We start from the raw sequence: 23,686 nt of genomic DNA on the forward strand, positions 1-23,686 counted from the left end.
TGTCCATAGCTGGGGATAGGTTCCATTTTTATTGTAATTCTAAATTTCAATCAGGAGTCCATTTCATTCTAAGTGAATTTTACATTTGATTGATGTGTATATTGTTTTTTTTCTTAGTCCCCATATTGAAACATTGAAATGACATTCACCTTTATCATCATATTCAGACTTCATTTTGGTAATTGTGGGTGCAATGCATGTAAAATTGTAAGTGCTACAATATGAAATCACAAATATATTTCCCTGTTATTTTTCTGATTGCTTTATTTCCCTGTTTACTTCATTGCATGTTAATTCATTATTTTCAGCCACTTAGGCAACAGTTAAGGTGAATATCACAAGCTGGTGGTTGAACACATGAAGGGAACATTTTCATTACTATGTAAAATAATTCAGTTTCCTTTTCTGTCACTAATTGAGAATAATCAGTAATTACCTCAGTGAAAAATCCTGGACCTAACTGAGCTATTCTGCAATAACTGATGTTAGTGTCATTGTGGAAAAGGCACCACGCTAGCTGATAAGAATGTACCTATTGTAGTATAGGAGGAACAGTTTATAAGATAGGGTGAATGAGTAATTCCTGGTGCTCCAATCAAGATCCACCACACAAAAGGAAAATATTGTGTATGCTGAAAATTTAAAATTGCAGCAGAAAATGTAGAAAATACTCAGCAGTATCTTTTGAGAGAGAAGTTTCAGTCAAAGACATTTCCATTCTTATTACAGTGAAATACCTGCTTGCTGGTATTGAAGGCCAATTTTAACTTGCACTGTATGGTGATATAAAATGATTAATAGATGTTGGTAGATACATGTGGCTGCATTTAAACTTATTCCTGTAACTTCTCACTAAAGCAATACACTACATGAGGGACAATAGTAAAACTTAACATACAGCACCAAGGTTTACTCATAAGTGCAGCTTTTAAAAAAAATTTGTATCTATTTATAGACGACACAAGCTCAAATATGTGCAACAAGTTTTATTTATTAATACATAAAATGTCGAGTCAATACTACAACCGTAGCTTGCAGTGACTTCTAAAGTTTGCTTACTTTTCTTTGAATCCATATGCAGGCATTATCAAACAAGTGCAGTGAGCATCAATAATCACCAGACTCTCACAACTATGGAAATGTTGAATACTACAAAAGAGATAGGGCTAATGTATTTTCAAGCAGCTTATTGTCTGACCTTCCTGTTTGTCCATACTTAATAATTTACCAGGGCTACGGACACATTTAGCTTGCATACCAGCCTTCCAAAAAGCCAACATTTAAGTAAAACTCAATCTCCTACTTGGAAAGTGCATTATGCAAACTAGAAAACATTAAGAACAGATAATGGCTCCATGCATCCTGACAGTGCTTCTTTTGAAGTGAACTCAAAGTACTTTGAGAGAATTAAGTGTTCCTAAGCTGAAATTCTTTCACTCCATCTGTTTCTTTCCTTCTCCTCCTTTTTTATGTGTTTTCTTTTTCTTTTTTCTTGTTCTCTGCACTTACCTCCATTCCTTGGATGAATTCAATGGACTCCCGGCCTCGTGGAAGTCCAAAGCGGACTTGGTCAAGACAGCAACTGAGTAGAATGCTCCAATTGGAGCCTGTCCACTTCTTCTGCTTATTTCTCATTTCCTTCTTTATTTTCCCTTTTCCCCTTTTGGTGTCTTCCCTTAATGGACAGTAGGCTGGAGGCTCGAGCGAGTGGAAACGGCCAGTTAGCTGAAGGGTTGGAGTGGGGAAGGCCAGTGCGCTGGAGGCTTGGAGCGGGGACAATCAATAGGGCTGGAGGCTCAGAGCAGAGCGGGGATGGTCAGTGCGGCTGGAGGCTCGGAGCGGAGTGGGGATGGTCAGTGGGATGGAGACTCAGAGCAGAGCGGGGATGGTCAGTGGGGCTGGAGGCTCAAAGTGGAGTGGGGATGGTCAGTGCGGCTGGAGGCTTGGAGAGGGTTTGGCCAGCTGCCTGGAGGCTCAGATTGGAGCAAGAACAGCCAGCTGAATGGAATGGGACAGTTCTTGGACTGGGGGCTGATGCGACTTGCAAGCCTGGTCAAAGCATGTGTAGAAGCTTCCTGTGCTAATCTACTGTAGCCGTTTTGGAAAACGGTAATATTTGTCTTCTTAACTTTATTTCTCATTTTTCTAACTTATAGTATGAGTAAGTGGAAGTAATGCAACTTTTTGTTTTTTTTCTTTATTTCTGTATTTTGTATATAAGGCCTGTACCTAGGTACTTTGTATCTAAGATGGCACCATGTGGAGTGACATTGTAAACTTTTCATTGTGCTCCTATGCTGTCGTACTTGAGTACATGTGACAATAAAGAATATTCAATTCTATTCTATCCTGGCCTCAAGTTGAAGTCCAACACAGATTCCTGGCATTGAAGTGATCTAGCTCGGACTCCTGGGTCTAAGGAAGCCTAGCGCAGACTCACGAACTCCTGGTCTCATGGAATCTCAGTAAAGATTCACAATCTTGAAGTGAAGCCCAGCATGGACTCTTGGGCTAGAGGTGTAGCCCAATGTGGACTCCAAGCTTTAGAACTTTAGGACTGTAATGCTGAACTTATATCTATATTTCTTCATTTTACTAATTAATACCTATGACTTTGTACCGAGGCATCTTTGTACCTAGGATGGCACTCGAAATGGCAACTTTGTACATTTTCCGCTGTATTTCAGTACATACAACAATAATTTTAATTCTATTTCTAGTTCTAATCCAAACTCTAAAGGTCTGTAGGCAGTAAAACACAAATGAGCAAGTTAGTACACAGGCTGAAGTGTTGCACCTGAGGCAATTGGGAGGGAGGATTTTCAGGAGGTGGTTGAAAGCAACAAGGGGAAAAGAATGACCTTTGGAAAATGTTCTGCAGCAGAGGGAGCAGACAGCATTGATGACCAAGTAGAAGAATTGAAGATATTTTTACAGCTGACTCAAATGCCATTGGGTAAATATTTAACACAAGCATCAAAATTTTCTCTTTAATATGATGGGAATACTTCTACTTAAGAGCCTCAGATCCGGATTTCAGTTCAGTGCAGTATCCCATGTTGTAATTATAGTTTAATTAAACAAGTAATAACATTATGACTATCTTTTCTCTTGAATGCATTTATGAAGAAGCTGTCAATAATAATCAGAGCAACTTTTCTCCCTTTGCATAGGTTGTGATGGCTATTGAACTGCTGAGAGTGCAGAAATGTCAATCCAAAGTAAGCCACCGGACAGAAAGAATGGATAATAAAAGTATGCATTTATCTGATATAACTTCTACTGATGGAGTGGCAGAGGAAGCTGAATCTGAGAGAACTTTTGCATTTTTGTTGAGTGATTGCAAACAAGTCAAGAATGATGATTCTGCCATTCAATATTGACTGTGAATGTGGGAGGATTGATAAGCCACATGAAATGTTTATTCTGGGTTCAGTACCATAAACTGGCAAAACCAGAGGCAGGATATTTTGCTGTAAGTGTTATCATAGTGCTGTAATACCATGCACTCAATATATCAACCTAAGCTGGTTCTGGCATTGGTTGGAACAAAGACAAAATCGAGGGTTGAGTCGAATGGCAATATGGAAACAATTCAGTTTGAAGAAAGGCCAGCCAAAGCAACCTGTTTTCAAAAATATATATGCTTGTTGAATCTGTGCATTATTTTCCAGCTCCACATTCACTGTCCCTTGAGTAAATTGTGGTGAATCCCTGCAGTTCAGGTGGTTTTATACCTTTATGGTGCTGATAAAGGAATTCAGAATTTTGACTCAGCAATGATAATCTAGTTGGTAGAGATTGTGGGTTTATAAGATGCCATCAAAGAAGCTTTGGCAAATTGCTGCTGTGCATCTTTTCGTTGGTACGCACTGCCGCCTTGGACCAACAATGGCATCAGAAAATGATGCATTAATCTGAGAAAAGAGAGAAACTGGGCACAATGCTTCATCCCCTTAATCCTTGAACCCACAACTGAAGAAGCAGGCATTAAGTTTTCTTCAGTTTTGGTGCTCATCTAAATTATGCTCATATATTCCCCTAAATAATATTGTGAAACCGTGAGTGGATTCACAGGCTGTGTGGCAGCTGACAGGCTGCACAAGACAAACTTTCTTCCCTCAACCTTCACCATTTGTATGTTAGCTATAAGGGTAACTTAACCTCTGCACTGAAAAGGTTTCCTAAAATGGGCTTCCATGACCATAAATACATCCGCTACATACGAGTATCTCACAAGATATCAGCATATTCGTAGCTGGCATTCTTGTCTTAAATCACTGCAACAGGCAGCTTGAACACTGCGCCTTATAACTCAAGGAGATGGAGTATATATAAAAAAACTATTAAAAACTGATCAATTCCTGACAGCTGGCTAAATGTTCGGCCATTACCTCAGAAAACAGCTTAACTTAAAGTCATTTATGAATTAAATAAAATGTGTTCTTTATTACTAAAATCCAACTTATGCTTTTTATGTCATAACTATCATAACACTGTGCCCTGCTTGCTGCAAAAATATTCAGTGATTTGTTTTTGTGTGTGTGTGTGTACACTATCCAGCTGTTAACTGCAAGTGCTGCCTATAGCATTGGTTAATGGTGCGCTGAGTAGCTGAAGGCCAATCAGTTAAGCTTGTTTGAAACCTCTAAGCTTCCCCAACGATCACATGAGGCTAAAACACCTCCGTAAGAGCAAAAGAAAGAATTTGGTATCTATCACCAACAAGTCTGAGAAAAATAGGATTGTGAGAAACTGGTGGCTTCGAATCTTACTCATTTCAAGAGCAGTCCTAATCAGATTGGAGGGAAGTCATAGGAACCATTTGTCCCAGCTTGGCTGGGAAACTCTCTGTCTCGGATTTGAGTGTGTCCATATCCCACAGGACACTCTACCATTAAAATGAGTGAATAAAAATTGTGAAAGGGATGGAGTATATAGGAATTGGTCATCTCCAATTTCCTGATGTGTTCAGGGAGGGAAAAGCTCAAATGTGGGGGCCTCATCAATTGAAACATTGCTTTAAGATGTACATCCAACCTTTGGCTTTGAAATATTTGCTCTTGCACCAGTAAATCATTTTTCCTTTTTTTTTTATCCAGTGTTTTTGGCACCCATACATTGTGCCACATCAACACTACTGATATCCAAATGCCGTGCTGTGTTGGTGCCACTGGTTCCTAAGCACTGAGCCAAATCACACGGAGGAAACTCAGGTCACAGTTAGGGCTGCAATACTCTACTATTGATTTGTTAACCTGCACTACCTAGGAATATGACTCCACAGGAAGAGCACAGCATTACATGATCCCACCTCATACCTCAAAACATAATCTTACTTTGCTTGCACAATTTGGTTGATATCAGGAGAAAGGATCACAGAGCATCAATAGCTCAATACTAATATTTCTACAGCTCAATTGCTACAATGTGGTGTAAAATTAAGCCAACAGACTGGGTTCAATCCCTGTAGTAGCTGTGATGGTTCATTGTGACCTGTCTGCTTTCCTTATCCCAGGTTTGTGGAGTGGTTACTCTTAACTTTTGCATACCCAGTTGTCTCTCTCTGTTGGACGGAGATATATCGAACATCCATAATGAGTAATGGCTCCTTGCCATCCACCTGAAACAAGAGGCTACAGGTTCAATACCCATTCCACTAATTACAGACTGGCAATCCAGGGCAACACTGAAGGAGTGCTACTCTGGCAGAAGTGATGCCTTCCAGATGAAATATTAAACTCAGGCCCTGTCTGCCCTTTCAGGCAGATGTAAAAAAGTCCCATTTTCTGAAGGAGATCAGGGAAATTGTTCTTTGTGTCCTGGACACTGGTTGATTAACAACTCTAAAAGAAAAGGCCCGGCCATGATCATGTTATAGTCAGTGAAGTTTGCTCTGTAGCAAATGGCTGCTGCATTTCCTACTCATCAACAAGTGACAGCAAAGTACTTTGGAAACTGCAGAGGTCAGCAAAGGCATCACATAAATACAAGTCTTTCTTGATACTTGTCCAATCATCTACATAAAAAATCATTGCATTCAACAATTGTTCTTTATGTGAAATGTTATGAGACATTACTGAAAGATGTGATAAGATTCTACAGAGACCAAAGTCACTATTGTCTGCTGCTCATTGAAACACAAGCTTCTTATGACATTAATAATTATGCTCTCCCCGGTGCTCAAAGAAAAGAGTTCCCTAATTTGATTCAGTTTGTACTGAGTTTTCTGATTTCAATTTGAACAGCTATTCAAACATTTCATTTCCTATTAGATTGAAGGATGACCATTATACAGTGTCACCCCTCAGTTAGAATGCATAAATTGGGTTAGCACTGTGATGAACCTCTTGGTTGAATAGCATTAGGTACCAATGTTTTTCTTTATTCTTTTATGGGTCGTAGGCATCAGCAACAACATTTATTGCCCATCCTAATTACCACAGAAATAAGTGGCATGCCACACTAATTAAGAGAGAAATGATTAAGAGTTAACCTCATTGATGTGCATCAGGTGTCACATGTCAGCCAGACCAGGTAAGGATGGCAGATTTTCATCCTTAAAAGAATCAGATGGGTTCTATTTTTGTAATATTCCTGGAGAATGAAAAAAACATGCTTTCAAGAGGTGTGTGGGCGACAGGGATAGTCAGCTCTTACATCTTCTTGTTAAGTCTTCCCTGTTTAAAGTTTTCCTGACACTTTATTCCATGACGTAATATTCCATGGGATTCTCACAGGACTTTGCCAGACAGTCAACAGAATTTACATCCCCAGTTTTTGTTTTCTCTGTAGGAGGTCTCTTTTCTTAAAAATTGCAACTAAAAGTTAAACATTTTTATAAATACTTTATGGTTCTGATCCATTAACACAAATCATGTCAAAAATCTGGAATTATTTATTTAGACCATATGTTTCACAGAATATACTAATGCTTTAAGCTTCTCAACTTCCAAATTTTCAGCAAAGTGTCCCTTTCTCATAACTGTTGAGGTCACAGTACAATCAGAACACATCTCAAAGGTTTGTCTGCATAATCTTTGAACCCTATTTCTGCAGTGAACATCGCTGTGACTAGATAAGCTTTCCAGATTCTTAATTTGAATTGACATTCCACCATCTGTCATGGTGAGATTTGAAGACATATCTCTCCAGAGCATTTTCCTGGGAAGTTACATTACTCATCAAGTGGTATTATCCTGGAAACAGTCTTTGCCCAAAGATAGAGGATATAGCGGTGGGCCATATACAGGGCATACAGTAGAGGATAGAAACAAAAGCGTAAATTGCATTAGGTGTGGCAACCTTTGTGGAGAGAAAGCAAGGCCAAGACTTCAAGCCCAGTGACCCTTCTTCAGAACTGGTGGTAACTATGAAAATTAAACTGATAGTGGATGGGAGTGAATGGGAGAGGAGTCAGCGGATAGGTGGAGATGGAGCTCAGATAGAGAAAGATAGTTAAGCAGACAAAGTGGTGGCTAATAGTAAGCCAGGGAAAAGCTAATAATAGGGAGAATGAGTGGTTGAAAGTGGGTCGGCTGTGCAATGGAAGTTGGATGGGGTATTTGACATCATAAATTTTTTTTTAAATTCACTCATGGGATGAGGGTGTCGCTGACCAGAGGGCAGTTCAAAGTCAACCATATTGCTATGGATCTGGAGTTACATGTAGGCCAGATGAGATGAGGATGACAGTTTTCTTTCCTAAAGGACATGAGTGAACCAGATGGGTTTTTCCTGGCAATCGACAATGCGTTCACGGTCATCATTAGATTCTTAATTCCAGACTTTTACTGAATTCAAATTTTACCATCTGCCATGGCAGGATTTAAACTCAGGTCCCCAGAACATTATTTGGATTTCTGAATTAGCAGTCCAGTGATAATACCGTACTCCGTTGCTACCCCCAACTAAATTAAACTAACTTCATAGCAAATAAAATAAATCTGAAGAACTAAACTGCTAAACTACCTTCCTCAATATTTTAACAGTCTTAAATTATTTAAAAGCAATCGAATGAAAAGCACGAAAACACAAGAATAAATAATCATTGTCATGGTTGATGCTAATACACTGACAATTTTATGGATGTTGCAACCTCTGTACATCCATTCTCTTTAAGCTGCCTTTCTCCAGTATCATATTCATGTTTAAGATCCTCATGAATTTGTTTTCATCCTTCAGTTTTACGAGTCTGTTTTGTCTGATTGAAATAAACCAAGATCAAGATTCATGACCCACTGTGAAACTCTCCAAGATGATAAAGGATAAACAAAAAGAAAAGACAGTAGAATCAGACCATGTGATAGCAACTTGGGCCGAGAAAGTCATTAATTATAAAGGAACAGAAGGATTGGAGGCAGTGAAGTGTTGCCTGGTTTGGAGCTTTCAGGTAAATACAATGAGAATAGAAGTGAATCCACTAACCTGCCTAATTCAAGAGGTAAACTTATCTTAAGATGCAAAGAAAGGCCTGAAGAACCATTCCTGGTGAATTGTCTAGATCATTGGCAAAAGGAGGAAACTTTAGATGCTGGAAGGCAAACTCAATAATTGACCTGTTTTACTTTCTTGAGACTTTGTTCAGAATGCTAAGTGAAATAGAAGGTCACTTACCACCAAAGGATGAAAGAAATTTTCTTCCCCCATGAAATGTGATTGGATTCAAATAAAACTTTGAGATGAGAGGCAAATATTCAAAACCATTTCTTACCACTTACAGGAAGGTAAATTCAAGTTTGCCTTTTGGCTTCTTCTCCTTTAGACGAATGTTTCTCAACCAGGTTTCCACGGCCGTCCAGTAGCAGCTTTGCTAAAGTTTATGATTTTGTTAAAGTATTGTTCATTTTTCTGATGTACATGATTCATAGGGACAGGAACGTATAAGGCAAAGAATTATAAATTTAATCATATACTTTAACATAATGGCACATATACTGCTTCCAGCTCTAGTCAGAAATTCCGTGACCTCCCACTCCAATGCTGGTTGGAGTCATGCCTGACACAGGAAAGTGGTTGTTCCTCAGGGCAGGAGTTCCTCAGGGTAGTGTCCTCGGCCTGACCATCTTCAGCTGCTTCATTAATGACATTCCCTCCATTATAAGATCAGAGGTAGAGATGTTCGCTGAGATTGCACAATGTTCAGTGCCATTTGTGACTCCTCAGAACTGAAGCAGTCCATGTTCAAATGTGTCAGTCTCTGGACAATATCCAGACTTGAGCTGCTAAATGGCAAATAGCATTTGCTCCACATTAAAGCCAGGCAATGCCCATATCCAATAAGAAAGATTCTAATCAATATCCTTTGACATTCCATGATGTTGCCGTCACTCGATCCCCGCTGTCAACATCCTTAGGGTTACCATTGATCAGAAACTCAACTGGCCTCATCACATAAATACAATCAGCTACAAGAGCAGGTCAGAGGCTCTGAATACAGCAGCAAGTAACTCACTTCCTGACTCTCCAAATTCTGTCCATTACCTACAAGGCACAAGTTTAGAGTGTGATGAAATATTCCCCTCTTGCCTGGATGATACAGTTCCAACAACACTCAAGAAACTTTACACCATCCAAGACAAAACAGTCTGCTTGATTGATACCACAACCACAAACATTCAATCTCTCACCCACTTAGCACATACTGCTGCTATTATCTGGAAGATGCGCTGCAGAAATGCACCAAAAGTCCTCAGAAAGCATCTTCCAAACTCACGAATACTTCCATCCAGAAGAACAAGGGTAGCGGATACATGGGAACACCATGACCTGCAAGCTCCACTCCAAGCCACTCACCATGCTGGCTTGGAAATATGTCACCATTCCTTCACTGTCGCTGGATCAAAATTCTGAAATTCCCTCCCTAATGGTATTTGTGGATCAAACTACAACAAATGGGCTGCTGCAGTTCAAGAAGACAGCTCAGCACCACGTTTTTAAGGGCAATTAGGGATGGGTAATAAATGCTAGCCAGCTAGTGAGGGGTACATACCATGAATAAACTTTAAAAAACCCACCCTAAGAGATTTTATTTATGTATCTCTGATATTTTTACACTTCACAGAAAATGAACAAAGCTTTCTGTTTAATATTCCTATTTTTTTTTTGTTTTTCTCCCAGGTTCATAGAAATGGTAAATGGATTAATTTTTAGTTCTCAGAAACTTTGGGTCAATTCTGGAGAGCTGATAATCCCTATCGCAAAAACAAACAACATATAAAGCAAGTACTTTCAGAGTAGCCAGCTGACATGTAAGCCTGCTTAATTCTCAAATCTATTGAAGTCAACAGGAAAGGAAATAATTGAAAAAGGAAAGAAAGTCTCGATAGCACCTATCACAATGTTAAGGTGACCCAAAGGACTTTTCATTTGATGGAGGTCTTGCAGCAAAAATAGCAGATAATTTACCACACGGTTCCACAGGGACCAGTGCTGGTACCACGACTGTTTACAGTTTATATTCATGACTTTGAGGAAGAAAGTGAATGTGCTGGAGCCAAATTTTCCAACAAAGCCAAATAGGCGGCAACACAGGATGTGAGAGCAATACAAACCTGGGTTCAATTCCAGCGTTGGGTGACTGACTGTGCAAAGTTTGCACATCCTCCCCGTGTCTGTGTGGGTTTCTTCCAGTTGCTCCGGTTTCCTCCCATAATCCAAAGATGTGCAGGCTAGGTGGATTGTCCAAGCTAAATTGTGCATAGTATTCAGGGATGTGTAGATTAGGTGGGTTTTAGGGGGATGGGTCTGGTTGGGATGATCTGAGGCTTGGTGTGGGCTTGTTGGGCCGAAGTGCCTGTTTTTACACTGGTTGGATTCTATGATACTATGAAGGATTCTATGATAAATTGCTAATAGTGTCCATGAATTTCTAAGTTAGGTGGATTAGCCATGGGAAATGCAGGGTTACAGGGATGGGGTAGAGGGGTGAGTCTGGGTGGGATGCTTTTTGTAGAGCTCGTGTGGACTTGTTGGGCCAAATGGCTTGTTTCCATGTTGTAGAAAGCTTACAGAGAGATATTCTTACGATAATAAGTGGACAAAAAAATGGCAAATGGAGTGCAATGTAAAGTCATTAGTTTTGGAAAGGTGAACAAAGAAATACAGTATTATTTAAAATGAAGAAAAACTGCAGAAAGCTGCCACACAAAGGGATTTTGGGTACTTGTGCATGAAACACAGGAGTCTAGAACACAGATGTTGCAGGTAGTCCAGAAGTTAATGGAATGTTAGCTCTTATTTCAAGGAGATTGGAGTATGAAAGTAGGGAAGTCTTACTGCAACTGTACAAAATGCTGGTGAGAATACATCTGGGGCACTGTGAGCAGTTTTGGTCTCCTTATTGAAGGAAAGATATACTTTCATTGGAGACAGTTCAGAGAAGTTTGCTAGGATGATCCCTGTTATTGAGGGATTGTCAAATATACAAAGGCTAAACAGGTTAGGATTCTTCTCACTGGAGTTTCAAAGAATAAGAGTTGATCTCATTGGAACATATAGGATCCTCTAAGGACCTTGACATGGTAAATGCTAAGAAGATGCTCCCCCTCAGGGCAGAGTCTAGGACCAGAGGGTAAGTACAGTCTCAGAATGAAGGAGTGAAGTTTAAGATGGAGATGAGGATGAATTTTTTTCTCTCAGCTTGTTGTGAGTCTTTGAAACTACCAGCCATGGAGACGTGTAGGTGCAGAGTCCTTACATATGTTTAAGGCTGAGATTGATAAATTTTGAATCAAGGGTTACAAGGAATGGACAGTAAAGTGGATGTGAGAGACATCAGTTCAGCCCTGATCATACTGAATGGCAGAACAGACCTGAAGAGCCAAATGACCTACTCCTCCCCCTATTTCTTAGATTCTTAAGCGATATATTTTACAAACAGTTGAGAGATTCAATATCTCATTTAAAAGCTAGTATCTCTGAAAATACAGCACTCCCTCACAACTATATGAGAAAAGGTCAGCCTGGATTTATTCCTGAAAATTCTGTGGTGGACTTTGAAATCATAAACTTTTGTCTCCAAGATGTGGGTACCACTACCACAACTATGGATGATATTTTAGGGGTTGTCATTGTGTTACAATCCTCTTTTCTGCCAGCACAGAATGATAAACTCAGTCCTGAAGCCTCAGAGAAGATTAATCAGTAACTCAAGCTGGTGAATTCAAAGACTTGAGCATTTCTAGTTGGCTAGCATTCCATGGCAGAATGTCACTTATCATGCTTTTTTGGAGACACCATCCTTTTATTGGGGCATAGTATTCTTGAGGTGCAGTAGTATTGTCTCTACCTCTTAGCCAGGAGACCCAGGTTGAAGCCTCAATTGTTTCAGAGATGTGTAAACATCATCTCTGAACAAATTGATTGTTAAATATTTCCTTTGAGAAGTGATTTCCTGCAGTTCAAGTAAACACTTAAGACTTTATTAACGTTTTAATAAATAGTGGGAAGTTCTCTTGATGTTCTGAATGATATTCCATCTATGACCATCATCACCAAAAGCATGTTAATTCATCATCAAACACCAGTTATTTTTTTTTTGATGATTGGATTTGGGCGTGCTGATGAGGCCAATATTTGTTCTCAAGTCTGGCTGCCCGTGAACTAAATGACTTCCTTGATCACTGCAGAGGGTAGTTAAGAATCAACCATATTTTTGCAGGTTTGGAGAGGCAGAAAGGCCAGACTTGGTAAAGGATCCATAAAGGACACCGATGAAACTGGGTAAGTTTTTATAACAATTGGTGGTCGTTTTGTGAGCTCCATTATTGAGACTGGCTTATATTCCAAATTTAATTGAGCTGCTAGAGGAAGTGATGGAGTCTGGCATAATTACAACATTTAAAAGGCATCTGGTTGGGTACATGAATAGGAGGGGTTTAAAGGGATACGAGCCAAATGCTGGCAAATGGGAATAGATTAATTTAGGATATCTAGTCGGTATGCATCAGTTGAACCAAAGAGTCTGTACATCTCTATGACTCTATGAATTTAAATTCCATCAGCTCCTGTAGTTGAATGTGAATCAAATTCCCAAGAGCATTTACCTAGACCTCTCAGTAACTAATTCAGTAACATTAACACCTCCCCATGAGTGAATGGGCAAAAATTTGGCAGAGAGAATATAAAGAGGGGAAATGTGAGGTTATGTACTTTGGCAGGTAAGATGGTGGAGCTAAATATTACTTACATGGGGAAAGACTGTGGAAAGGTGGAGCGAAACGGGTTTTGAGGGTCCTCATGCATGAATCACAAAAAGCTAGTGAACAAGTTAAGTGGGTAATAGGGAAGGCAAATGGAGCATTAGCTTTTGTTTAAAAGGACATGGAATATAAAAATAGGTAAGTCTTGCTTAAACTATATAAGTAATAGTTAAGGCACACCTGGATTGGAACGTTCATGCTATTGGTCCTGCACATGAAGGAATTGTTTTACCACAGAGGTTGAGTAGGTTGGGTCTGTACTCATTCAAGTTTAGAAGAATGAGTGATGACATTTCTGAAACATAAGATTTTCATGGGTTTTGACACGATAGTTGCCCTTGTGGAAGGGCATAATCTCAGAGTAAGGTGTCACCATATAAGATAGCAATAAGGAGGGATTTATTTTTTCAGAGGGCAGTGAATCTGTGAAATATTTTACAACAGAGAGCTGTCAAGTCTGGGTTGTTAAGAAAATTCATTACTGAGATAGATTTCAAATTAGTAAGGGAATCAAGGATAATGAGCAAAGGGCAGGAACAGGGATTTAAGGATTATCAGGTCAGCCATGATCTCATTGAATGGCAAAGCAAATTTGTTGGACTGAATATCTTACTTGCGCTCATGAATCTTATGGTAATTTTAACTGGTAAACTATCCAATTTTTGGGATCTTGCTGCCTGAAAATTGACTGTACTATTTGTCTACATAATTACAGTCAGTTTGACGGAGAGTTGTTCATTGTTATTGAAGGACTTTGGGACATGTTTTTAAATATATGATTAAAAACTATAAAAGTACAAGTCATTTATTCAGTATTAGTAAACTATGAATGCTAGCGACATTGCAACAAGTTTTCTTACTTTCACCAGTCTACTCTATTCATTATTCTAATAAAAGCCCTGCCCTCAGCCTTTACTCCGAAGATGAATGTGAACTCCCTTAGCCTGTTTTCTGTAATGTACTAATATAAATCTCTCAGTTGCTCTCCTTTAAAGCCTCTCCAATACATCATTGTCAATTGGCAGCCCTCACGACAATAAAAGCTAAAAGCAGCATTCTGAGCGTAATCTCATTAATTAGTAAAAATTGTAGAGGAGAGGAAAAGAAGATGCATTGACGTTTTTAGTTTGATCCTGAAAAGAGAGGGGTAAATTTTCAACTGTCCCATCTTTTGGTGACTCACAATCAGTAATTAGAAAGACTGTGGAAAACTATTAAAGAGACTGCATCAGGGGAACTGACGGAATAATTTCAAACTGATTCAACTGTCCTTCAGACTTGTGCAGTTAAAGCTCTAAGCTGAAATTAAATGTAAAAATATAGAATGTAGATTAATGCTTTTCGCTCACCCAGATGGCTGTCATTTGGCATTCAAGTTGCTAAACTCATTAAGCACACACAAGCCTCTGACCTCATGGACAGTTGCTGGATGTTACCATGGAGATTAAAGTTCAAGTAACCATATTTTTCATTGACTGAATAACACACTGCAATCATCAGCAAGCATGCACTCTTTTCATTTTGGAGGGAAGATTATAGATACAGCAACTGTAGATAATTTGCACCGAAAGAACTGCGAATATTGTAAATCAGGAACAAAAACAGAAGTTGCTGGAAAAGCTCATTAGTGATCTGTGAAGAGAAAAATCATTGTTAACGTTTTGGGTCTGGTGACCCTTCCTCAGAAAGGTTTTTGTTCCTGATGATAATTTGACTACCAAAGTGTGAGGGGCACCTACCTTAATTTCATAAGATAAAAACATGTTTACTGCATTTTAAAATCCTGCCATTTTCAATGCTCTCAATGCAGACCCTGAGAACATGCATTAGAAGAGAAGAGGCTGATTTCGGCTGAGCAATTTAAAGTGTTAGAGGGCTCTGTACAGCAATATTTCACTGGTCAATAATGCTAATATCCAGCACAGCAAAACCACATCACAAGGGGGTAAATTATAAGGAAAGAAAACAAAGGAGAACCCAGCACAAAACTGATCAATACTTCTGTTGAAAATGCATACAGCACATGCAGTTGAGATTTGGCAAATGCGGTTTGTGTTCTCTCTTTGCTTGGTCATCACAAGCAGTGATTACAGAAAGGAAAATCACCTCACCCCATGTGTAAGCAAGCAAAGCTCACAGATAACTCAGTTGGCAGATAGGATGGCAGCACTGGCTATTCCTTTCAATTTCCGATTTGAAAGTTATTTCCTTTCCAGGCGAACAAATTTGAGAATATTGATTTTTAGAAGTCATCCCAATGCATGCATTTTTATTTTAATCTGCCTGTGAAGAATGAATTGAACAGATATCATTTTCTGCTTCCTAAATGTCCACGTATCATTTTCCACCAAATTTTTACTTCAATTGATCTTCTGACTGTGACTTATTGACTCTTCCTTGTTGACTCTCCCCATCTTCAAAAACCCTGTTCTATAATGACTCCAGTAACAATTTCTAATAACTTATAAATACTGAAAGTTTCATCCACATTTCAGAATCATGCAAGGGGTAGGAAGTGAGGAGCCAAAGTCATGTCTTTCAGAGACGCTAAGGCATTTTTGTGAGAATTGGGCCCAGTAGTGATCACATAACAACATCATCCAATTGGCCATAAATTGTGCATTGCAACTGAACTCATTGCATGAGTTGCAGAGTTCAGGGGATTTGTTTTTCTGTTAATTCAGGGGACGCGGGCCTTGCTGGCTTGGTAAGCACTTTTTGCCCATTCCAAGTTGCCCATGACAAAGTGGTGCTGAGCTGCCTTTTTAAACCACTGTTTATCTTCCTTAACTTCCAAATTAAATAATTCAGTGCCTAGATTATATTCCATTTGCCCTCTCGTTGCTCATTTACTTAACCCATCTATACCTGTTTGCAGCTTCTTGTTGTCCTTCTCACAACTTACATTTCCACTTCGTTTGGTATCATCAAGAAACTGAGATGCAATATTCTCTGATAATGGAGAAAACAAGGTGTAGAGCTGGATGGACACAGCAAGTCAAGCAGCGCCAGAGGAGCAGGAAGGCTGATGTTTCGGGCCTAGGCCCTTCTTCAGAGCAATATTCTCTGTCACTTTTTCTAAGTCTTTAATCAACGCTATAAATAGCTGAAGCCCCAGTGTTGATCTTTGTAGCACTATGATGGTCATAAGCTGGCAACAGAAAAAACCCCATTCATGCTTGCTTTTTTGCTTGCTGTCCAACTTCTATGCATGCTGATATAGCTCCAGCAATTTTATGGTGCTTTCCTTTTATTAGCATTTAGTGTCGTACCTTTTTTAAAGAAGTCTAAGTATTCTAACATCTACCAGTACACCTTTATCTACCCTACCAGTTACACCCTGAAAACACTAATACATTTTCAAATGTGATTTTGCTTTTGTAAAAGCATGTTAGCTTTGTCTGATCATACTATGCTTTTCTAAGTGTATTAATAAGACTTCCTTAATATTGCTGCAGTTAAGTACGTATTTTATTAAAGCTGTTTGTCTCACATTTATCAGAACAATTCACAAGAATGCTCATTGTCTTGATGAGTGCAGGATGAAAAGCTTTGAAAAATTCTTTGTCTTTTTACCAACAACACTTAAATTTTGTACTGTCAAATGACATCCTTAATAATTGATTCCAGCACTTTCCCAATAGCTGCATTCAGGCTAACTGACTTGTTTCTCCTCTCTCTCCTTGTTGATTTGCAATGTAATATTTACTAAATTCTTACCTGTCTAGACCATCCCAGAATCTACAGAATTTGGAGAATCAGAGCCAGGACACTCATTATCTCTGCAGCTCTCTCGTTTCAAGCCTTCAGATGTTGAGTATCCTTTTATGGGGATCTGCCAGATTTTAGTACCTTTTCAATGAAATTATGTATCACTACATTGTTCTTTTGCACTGACATTTCTTTTTAGATTTATAAGTTCTCTTTCATCCAAACAAAACCACTCACCCCTTCCCTAAGACCCGCTCCCAATCTATTACAGCCCCAGCTGTACAATTCATTGGATCAGGTTCAAGAGGACAGCTCTCTGTTTTCTGTGTGCTAGGCTTCACAAATCAAAACCCCTTCATTGTCACACTGCTGTTAGCGTCAAACATCTAATTAACTCATGAGTTTTGCTCTTTGCTAATTGGCATGTAGCCTTTATAAACCACTGAAGTCCATATGCTGCAGATAGACCTACAATGCTATTAAGGATGGAATTCCAGGATTTGTCCTCACGATACTAAAGGAACTTTGATACATATCCGAGTCACGACAGTGAACAGCTTGATGGGGAACTAGCTGGTGATGTTGTTCCCACGTACCTGCTGCCCTTGCCCTTCTAAGTGGAAATGGTCGAGGACTTGAAAGGTGCTGTTGAAACAGCTTAGGTAAATTTCTGCAGTGTGTCTTATAGATGATACATACTGCTGCTTACAAGCTTGCGGAAGCTTTGCACTAGATAGTGTCAAGCATTTTGAATGGTGTTAAAGCTGCACCCATCCAGGCAAATGGAGAGTTTTCCATCACATCCTGACTTGTGTCTTGTAGAAGGTGAATGGTTTAGGGACTCAGGAAGTGAGTTATACTCCTCAAGATTGCTATTGTCTGACCTGATCTTATGGCTACTGTATTTATATGGCCAACCAAGTTCAGCTTCCAGTCAGTGGCAATCCCTTAATTGTTGCCAGTGGAGGAGTTAGTCATAGTAACACTAATCAGTGTCAAGGGTTAATGGTTGGACTCTGTTTTTGGAGATAGTCATTGCCTAATATTGGAGTGTCATGCATTTGACTTGTCATTTTCAGCCCAAGCCTGAATATTGTCCAGACTTTGCTGCAAGTGGACATAGATTGCATCGGTATCTGTGGAGTTGTGAATGTTGCTGAATATTCTGCAGTCATCAGACAACATCCCCATTTCTGACCTTAGGGTGGAGGGAAGATCATTGATGAATCAGCTGAAGATGGTTGGGCCTCTGATATTACCCTCAGGAACTCCTGCAGACATTCCCTAGAGCTGAGAAGAGTGACCTCCAACAATCACAACCATCATCCTTTGTGCCAGGTGTGACTCCAATCAGCTGAGGCCCTATCCCCCCCTCCCCTCCCATTTCCCTTTGGCCTCAGTTTTGCTCGAGTTCCTTGATGAGGCATTCAGTAAAATGTGGTCTTGATGTCAAATGCAATCCACTCTGACCTCACCTCTGGACACAAACTCTTTTTCCCATGTTTGAACCATAGTTGTAATAAGTTCAGGATCTGATCAGCCCTGGCAGACTCCTGTCTGGGGATTAGTGAGCAGGTCAGTGCTCAGCAAATGCTGTTTGAGAGAGCTTTCAATGACAGATTACATCGATATCTTGAACTCACAGCTGCATATAAGAATTTCTTTACGTGTTAATTGGTTCCAATTAGTTTGAAATAAATTATGAGCTCCCTTTCCTCTTAGACAAGAGATTGGTCAGAGCTTCTCCACAAATCTACCTTCAAGTTCAATAAACGGAATGGGATTCCTACAGTTCCACACAATATAAGATTGGTGTTATCAGGAAGTTTGAAATTACAGCCCGAGCTATTTGTGCATCGTGCTCAGTTAATGCTGAAATGGGATTCATCAAAACTATCCTGCAGGATAAGGCTTGTCTTATTGTACGTCACAAACTTATAAAAAGTCCGAAGTTTGTCTCTCTTCTGTCTGAAAAGTACCCAATCTACCTCAGCTCACCTGAGAAATATAATGTAAGTTACAAGGTATCTCACAAACTGTTTCATACTGCTTTTACAGCATTGCAGTGTGTCGACCACAAATGGGAGACTTCCATCAAGCCAAAAGGATAGTCTCCCTGTCAGTAAAATAGGTAACATGTTATAGGAATTTCAGGACCACTGTGATGCCAGGTAGAGTATGCAATTATTGAAAAACTTGATGATGGTCCCTTTGTTCTTGATAAGAGTACTACCGAGATAAATTTACCATTTTACTAACTAAATAAAACATTTTCATTTTTGCTACATCTAGTGGAGTAGAGGGACTTATTTTCCAGTGCAGTCCTTCTGCCAGAGTCACAACATTTGTAATAATAATTTCTAAGAGCCACAGAAGCATTGAAAGACAATATCAGGAGGATCAGGCCATTTGGCTCTTCAAGCCTGCCCCATCTCTCAGTAGGATCATGGCTGATCCAACTTATTACTGTATTTTCACTTTGGCCTGAGACCCTTGGATTTCTTTACCCTTAAGAAGTATATCAAACTCCTTCTTGAAAACTTTCAATGTTTTGGTCTGAGATGTTTCTATGACAGAGAATTCCATAGTTACAGCACTCTCTGAGGAAAGAAATTTCTCCTCATCTCAGTCTTAAATGTTCTGCCCTGTATCTTTGAACAATGACTCCTGGTTTTTGACTTCTTGGTCATTGGATAATCCTTCACTACACCTGTTAGAATTTTGCTGGTTTCTATGTGATTCCCTTCATTCTTCTGAACTCCATTGACATAGTCCTAACGAATCCAATGTTGCTTCACAAATCAGACCTGCCATCACAGGAATCAGCCTGACAAACCTTTGTCACACTCCCTCCATAGTCAGAATATCTTTCCTCAGATAATGAGGCTGAAACTGCACACAATTATCCAGCTGTGATTTCACCAAGGTCCTGTACAAATGCAGCAAGACATCCCTGCTCCTGGACTTGAGCCTCTCACTATCAAGGCTAAGATATCTTTGCCTTCTTCACTAACTGCTTACCTTCAGCAACGGGTCTACAAGAACACTCAGGACTCATTGCACGTCCCTTTTTACCAATCGATCATTATTCAGATAATAATCTGACTTTAGGTCTACTGCAAGTTTTCACCATTATCTTTATAATATGGCAGTCAGAGCCTGTATTGGATTATTTTCATTCATGTGTTGAATGAAAATTTGATAATTGAGTACTTGTCACATTGATCTCACTCCACATGTACAAAGTTTCCCTATACTAACAATTGTCTTTCTTTTTGCAATTATATTGCTATGGTTGTTCATTTGATGTGAATAGTTGTCCAGTAATCACCCTTACCGTGTGATTATTTGAATGTTACTGGGAAATCCCTAGTGCTTGTGGAATAATGTCTAACTCATGTTTCGAAAAGGTAGAAAGAAAATCAAAGTTAGCCATTTCCTGAAAGGTTTCCGGTGGGACTCATTCTGTGTTCATCGCAGGAGCAGCACAGTACTGCAAATCAAGTAAGATGAAGGGAATGTAGCATAAAGAAAAAGTAAGGAAACAAAGGCTTGGCAGATATCAGATAAACACACGATGTAAGGTGACATTGAAACGTTAATGCCTCCACATCACTAGCTGTCAGCTGAGAAAAGCTTATCTATTTCAGGCTCTCTGTTTCAACACTAATTTTCAAAATTGGAAGTCTCTGCTAGTGACTGCCTAAATTATTCAAGAGTACGACAATTCAATTATTATGCAGAAAGATTTCTAAAATGGGAGCAGTGTTCTTCATCCCAACAGTACCCCAACACAAAATGAAAACTAAACAAACTGCAAGCAGCTTTGTTCATCTTAGTTCAAACCGTCCATCTATTCCTAGTCCTTTGTAGCATCTACTTTTGTTTGGAATGAAATCTTTTACCTATAATTAAGAATAAGCTGATGACGAGTAGATATAGTTTGCTGGGATGGAGGTTTCAAACTAATCCCACGAGTTTCGCTATATGGTTTATAGGAGAGTTGAATTAATTCACTACAGCTTCAAATTGAATAGTCTTGCGTTATGATATCACACAGTGCTATCTAGTGGAAGCCGAATGAAATTGACAAGAAAACAGACAAAGGAGCACCAATGTTGAGCATCATTGCATCGTGTTATGCTGTTTTTCATTTCACAGATTTAAAAATTGCAAATTTAAATATTGCTGAAAATAGAGACATGTCACTGAATCATTTTGCTTGCATTCAGCAGAACAAACATGAGCTTCTTATTATTGATAATTTACAATCATGAGGAAAGGGTGTTGATTGATTGGCAAATCCAAATTGATTGATAGAATTGTTACAATAGAGAAAGCAATGTGGAACCTAATCTCTCAGATCATTTAAAAAAAAGCAAGGTTTGAACATATTTCTTTTGCTCACAGAGATTTGGTCAGTGTGAAAGAATGCATGTCACTTCTAGGAGTATAAATGAGGCATGTTGTGAGCTTGGCTAATTGCCTTAAACTAATTGTTAGCATAGCTGCCAGCACATTTTGGATTGTTCAATAAGTATTGCCCACTTGTAGAATCACACCTAACCACAGACTGTTCATGAGTTATTCAAATGCAAATAGATTGAGCATGATCCATACTCTGGCTATGATAAACAAGCCATTTGATATAACCATTCAATTTCTATGGCACAGTATCCCTCTTTTTCAGTCATTTATTTAAATTCTGTCCTACCAAGTGAATTAATAATTAACAAAGTTCACTAAATTTTCCATTTCTCTATGCTTGGGCCATTATAGATCGAGGCACAATTGAGTAGCTGTGCTGCAGCAAGATCCTGACCTTAGCAGCAACGGAAACCAATGGACTGGAATGGAAGTGAGATCAGATTGGGGGTCTATGATTAGTGGATAATGAACGGAAATGCAACAAGGAAGATATTCCAGTTATGGTTACGGCCCACCATTGAGTCACTTTGGAATCAAATCTCAGTGTTGAATTCAACATTTGCAAGGAGAAACACAAACAGCAGTAAAGTCTATGAAACAAAACTGCCTGTGGGGCTTGAACCTATGGTCATTGAATTATGAGACAAGACTGTAAGCCAAAAAAACTGGTGAAGAAAACATACAGCCAGCTTTAAGTTGGAGTATAGTGACTAATATCAGATGTTGAGAAAGGGAGGAGTGTGATTGAGCGTGACAGTGTAAATTGAGCTGGGAAATATTTTTATTGTGCATGCACCTCTAAATATCAAGGGCATGTGACAGCAAATGGAGAACTGGGAATATAGTCTTGAGGTTGCACAGTCCTTAAGAAAATAAAATAGCAGTTGGTAAGCATGCAATTAAGCTTCAAGCACTGAGAGAGAAAAATTTTAATTCTGAACAAATCAATCCGTATTGCTGGCCAAAAGTATCTCAGGCTCTTATTAAGCAAGTCACTAGAAAATTGTAATGTGTTGTCGGAGTGAAAATAGATCTTTGAATGTTTATTACGAGAAAGTAATTTGCCTTTCTGCACAGTGACATCCTCTAATCTCCTGTTATAAAAATCATCAGTTGTGATGTGAAATGTGAAATCAGCCAGTCAGTGAAAAAAAACTGAACCAGTATTAACCATTTCTCGAGCACAGCCACATAAAGAGGAGACCTAGCCTCCCAGTTTATGCTGCTTTTCTTTGATTCGCTCCTCTAGTGTCGTGGAGACATGATTAGAGATTGGATCAATGCCAATTATGCACACGTCATGTGCAAACTCAGACTGTGACAATTAACAGATTGTCCAAGCACACAAAATGGCACAATATATATTTTTTCAGACATGATCTCATTTAAATCGTTAGAATTGGGAGCTGTGAAAGATAATATACCGGCTGCCTGAGAGGCACTAACATGAGTTACAAAAACTCTAACTTGTCAAACTGGCTGGTGTGAACTGAAGATGAACCAGAATCAAACCATGGAGTCTCTGGTTAACATTGTTAAACGCTAAGTTATTGATTGAGCTTTTGAGGAAGAATTATGACTGAAATAACCATACAGTGCCAACATCAGTTAATCCATCTTTACTTGATGTTGAAGAATGAAGACATGACCTTTGAGATAAGACTGTAAATTAAAAGCACACGTCTGAATATTAATTGTATCAGAGGTAATCGGAACTGCAGATGCTGGAGAATCCGAGATAACAAGGTGTAGAGCTGGATGAACACAGCAGGCCAAGCAGCATCATAAGAGCAGGCAGGCTGACGTTTCAGGCCTGGACCCTTCATCAGACATAATTAACTGGCAGGAGAGATACCATGATCACCAAAGTGGTTCTTCCAGGACAAGGCTATCCCATTGCACTTTGGTCGTGCTGACACCTGCGACGTCCCCAACTGCGGGATACTCGACTGCAAAATTTGTGGTAGTGGGGGACTACTTTCGCAAGCCCATTTCTGATGAAGGGTCTAAGCCCGAAATGTCAGCCCCATTTCTGATGAAGGGTTTAGGCCTGAAATGTCAGCCTTCCTGCTCCTATGATGCTGCTTGTCTGTTGTGTTCATCCAGTTCCACACCTTGTTATCTCTTATGTCTGAATATTAATGATCTGTTCGTAAAGGACCCCCACTTTCAAGTGCACGAGACAAATCAGACTATGTGTCTCATTTGCCAGTTTCTCTGGTATTTCCTTCTGGAGTTGGCATTGCAGGAATTGTTACTGCACATGGTCTTGCTGATAATTCCATGACAGACAATGCTGAATAATTGGTGCTAAAACCGGTCTCATTAGAGGAGATGAAAAGGTT

At 39.3% G+C, this 23,686-nt stretch overlaps 1 non-coding gene across 1 annotated transcript; it reads left to right on the top strand.

The window, feature by feature from the left end:
* Positions 1-23,172: 23,172 nt before the first annotated feature.
* LOC125467085 (U1 spliceosomal RNA) lies at positions 23,173-23,334 on the top strand. The gene has a single exon (XR_007250561.1). It is a non-coding gene; the product is annotated as a U1 spliceosomal RNA (small nuclear RNA).
* Positions 23,335-23,686: the final 352 nt, after the last annotated feature.

Source organism: Stegostoma tigrinum, chromosome 32 (assembly GCF_030684315.1).
Source record: "Stegostoma tigrinum isolate sSteTig4 chromosome 32, sSteTig4.hap1, whole genome shotgun sequence".
NCBI lineage: Eukaryota > Metazoa > Chordata > Chondrichthyes > Orectolobiformes > Stegostomatidae > Stegostoma > Stegostoma tigrinum.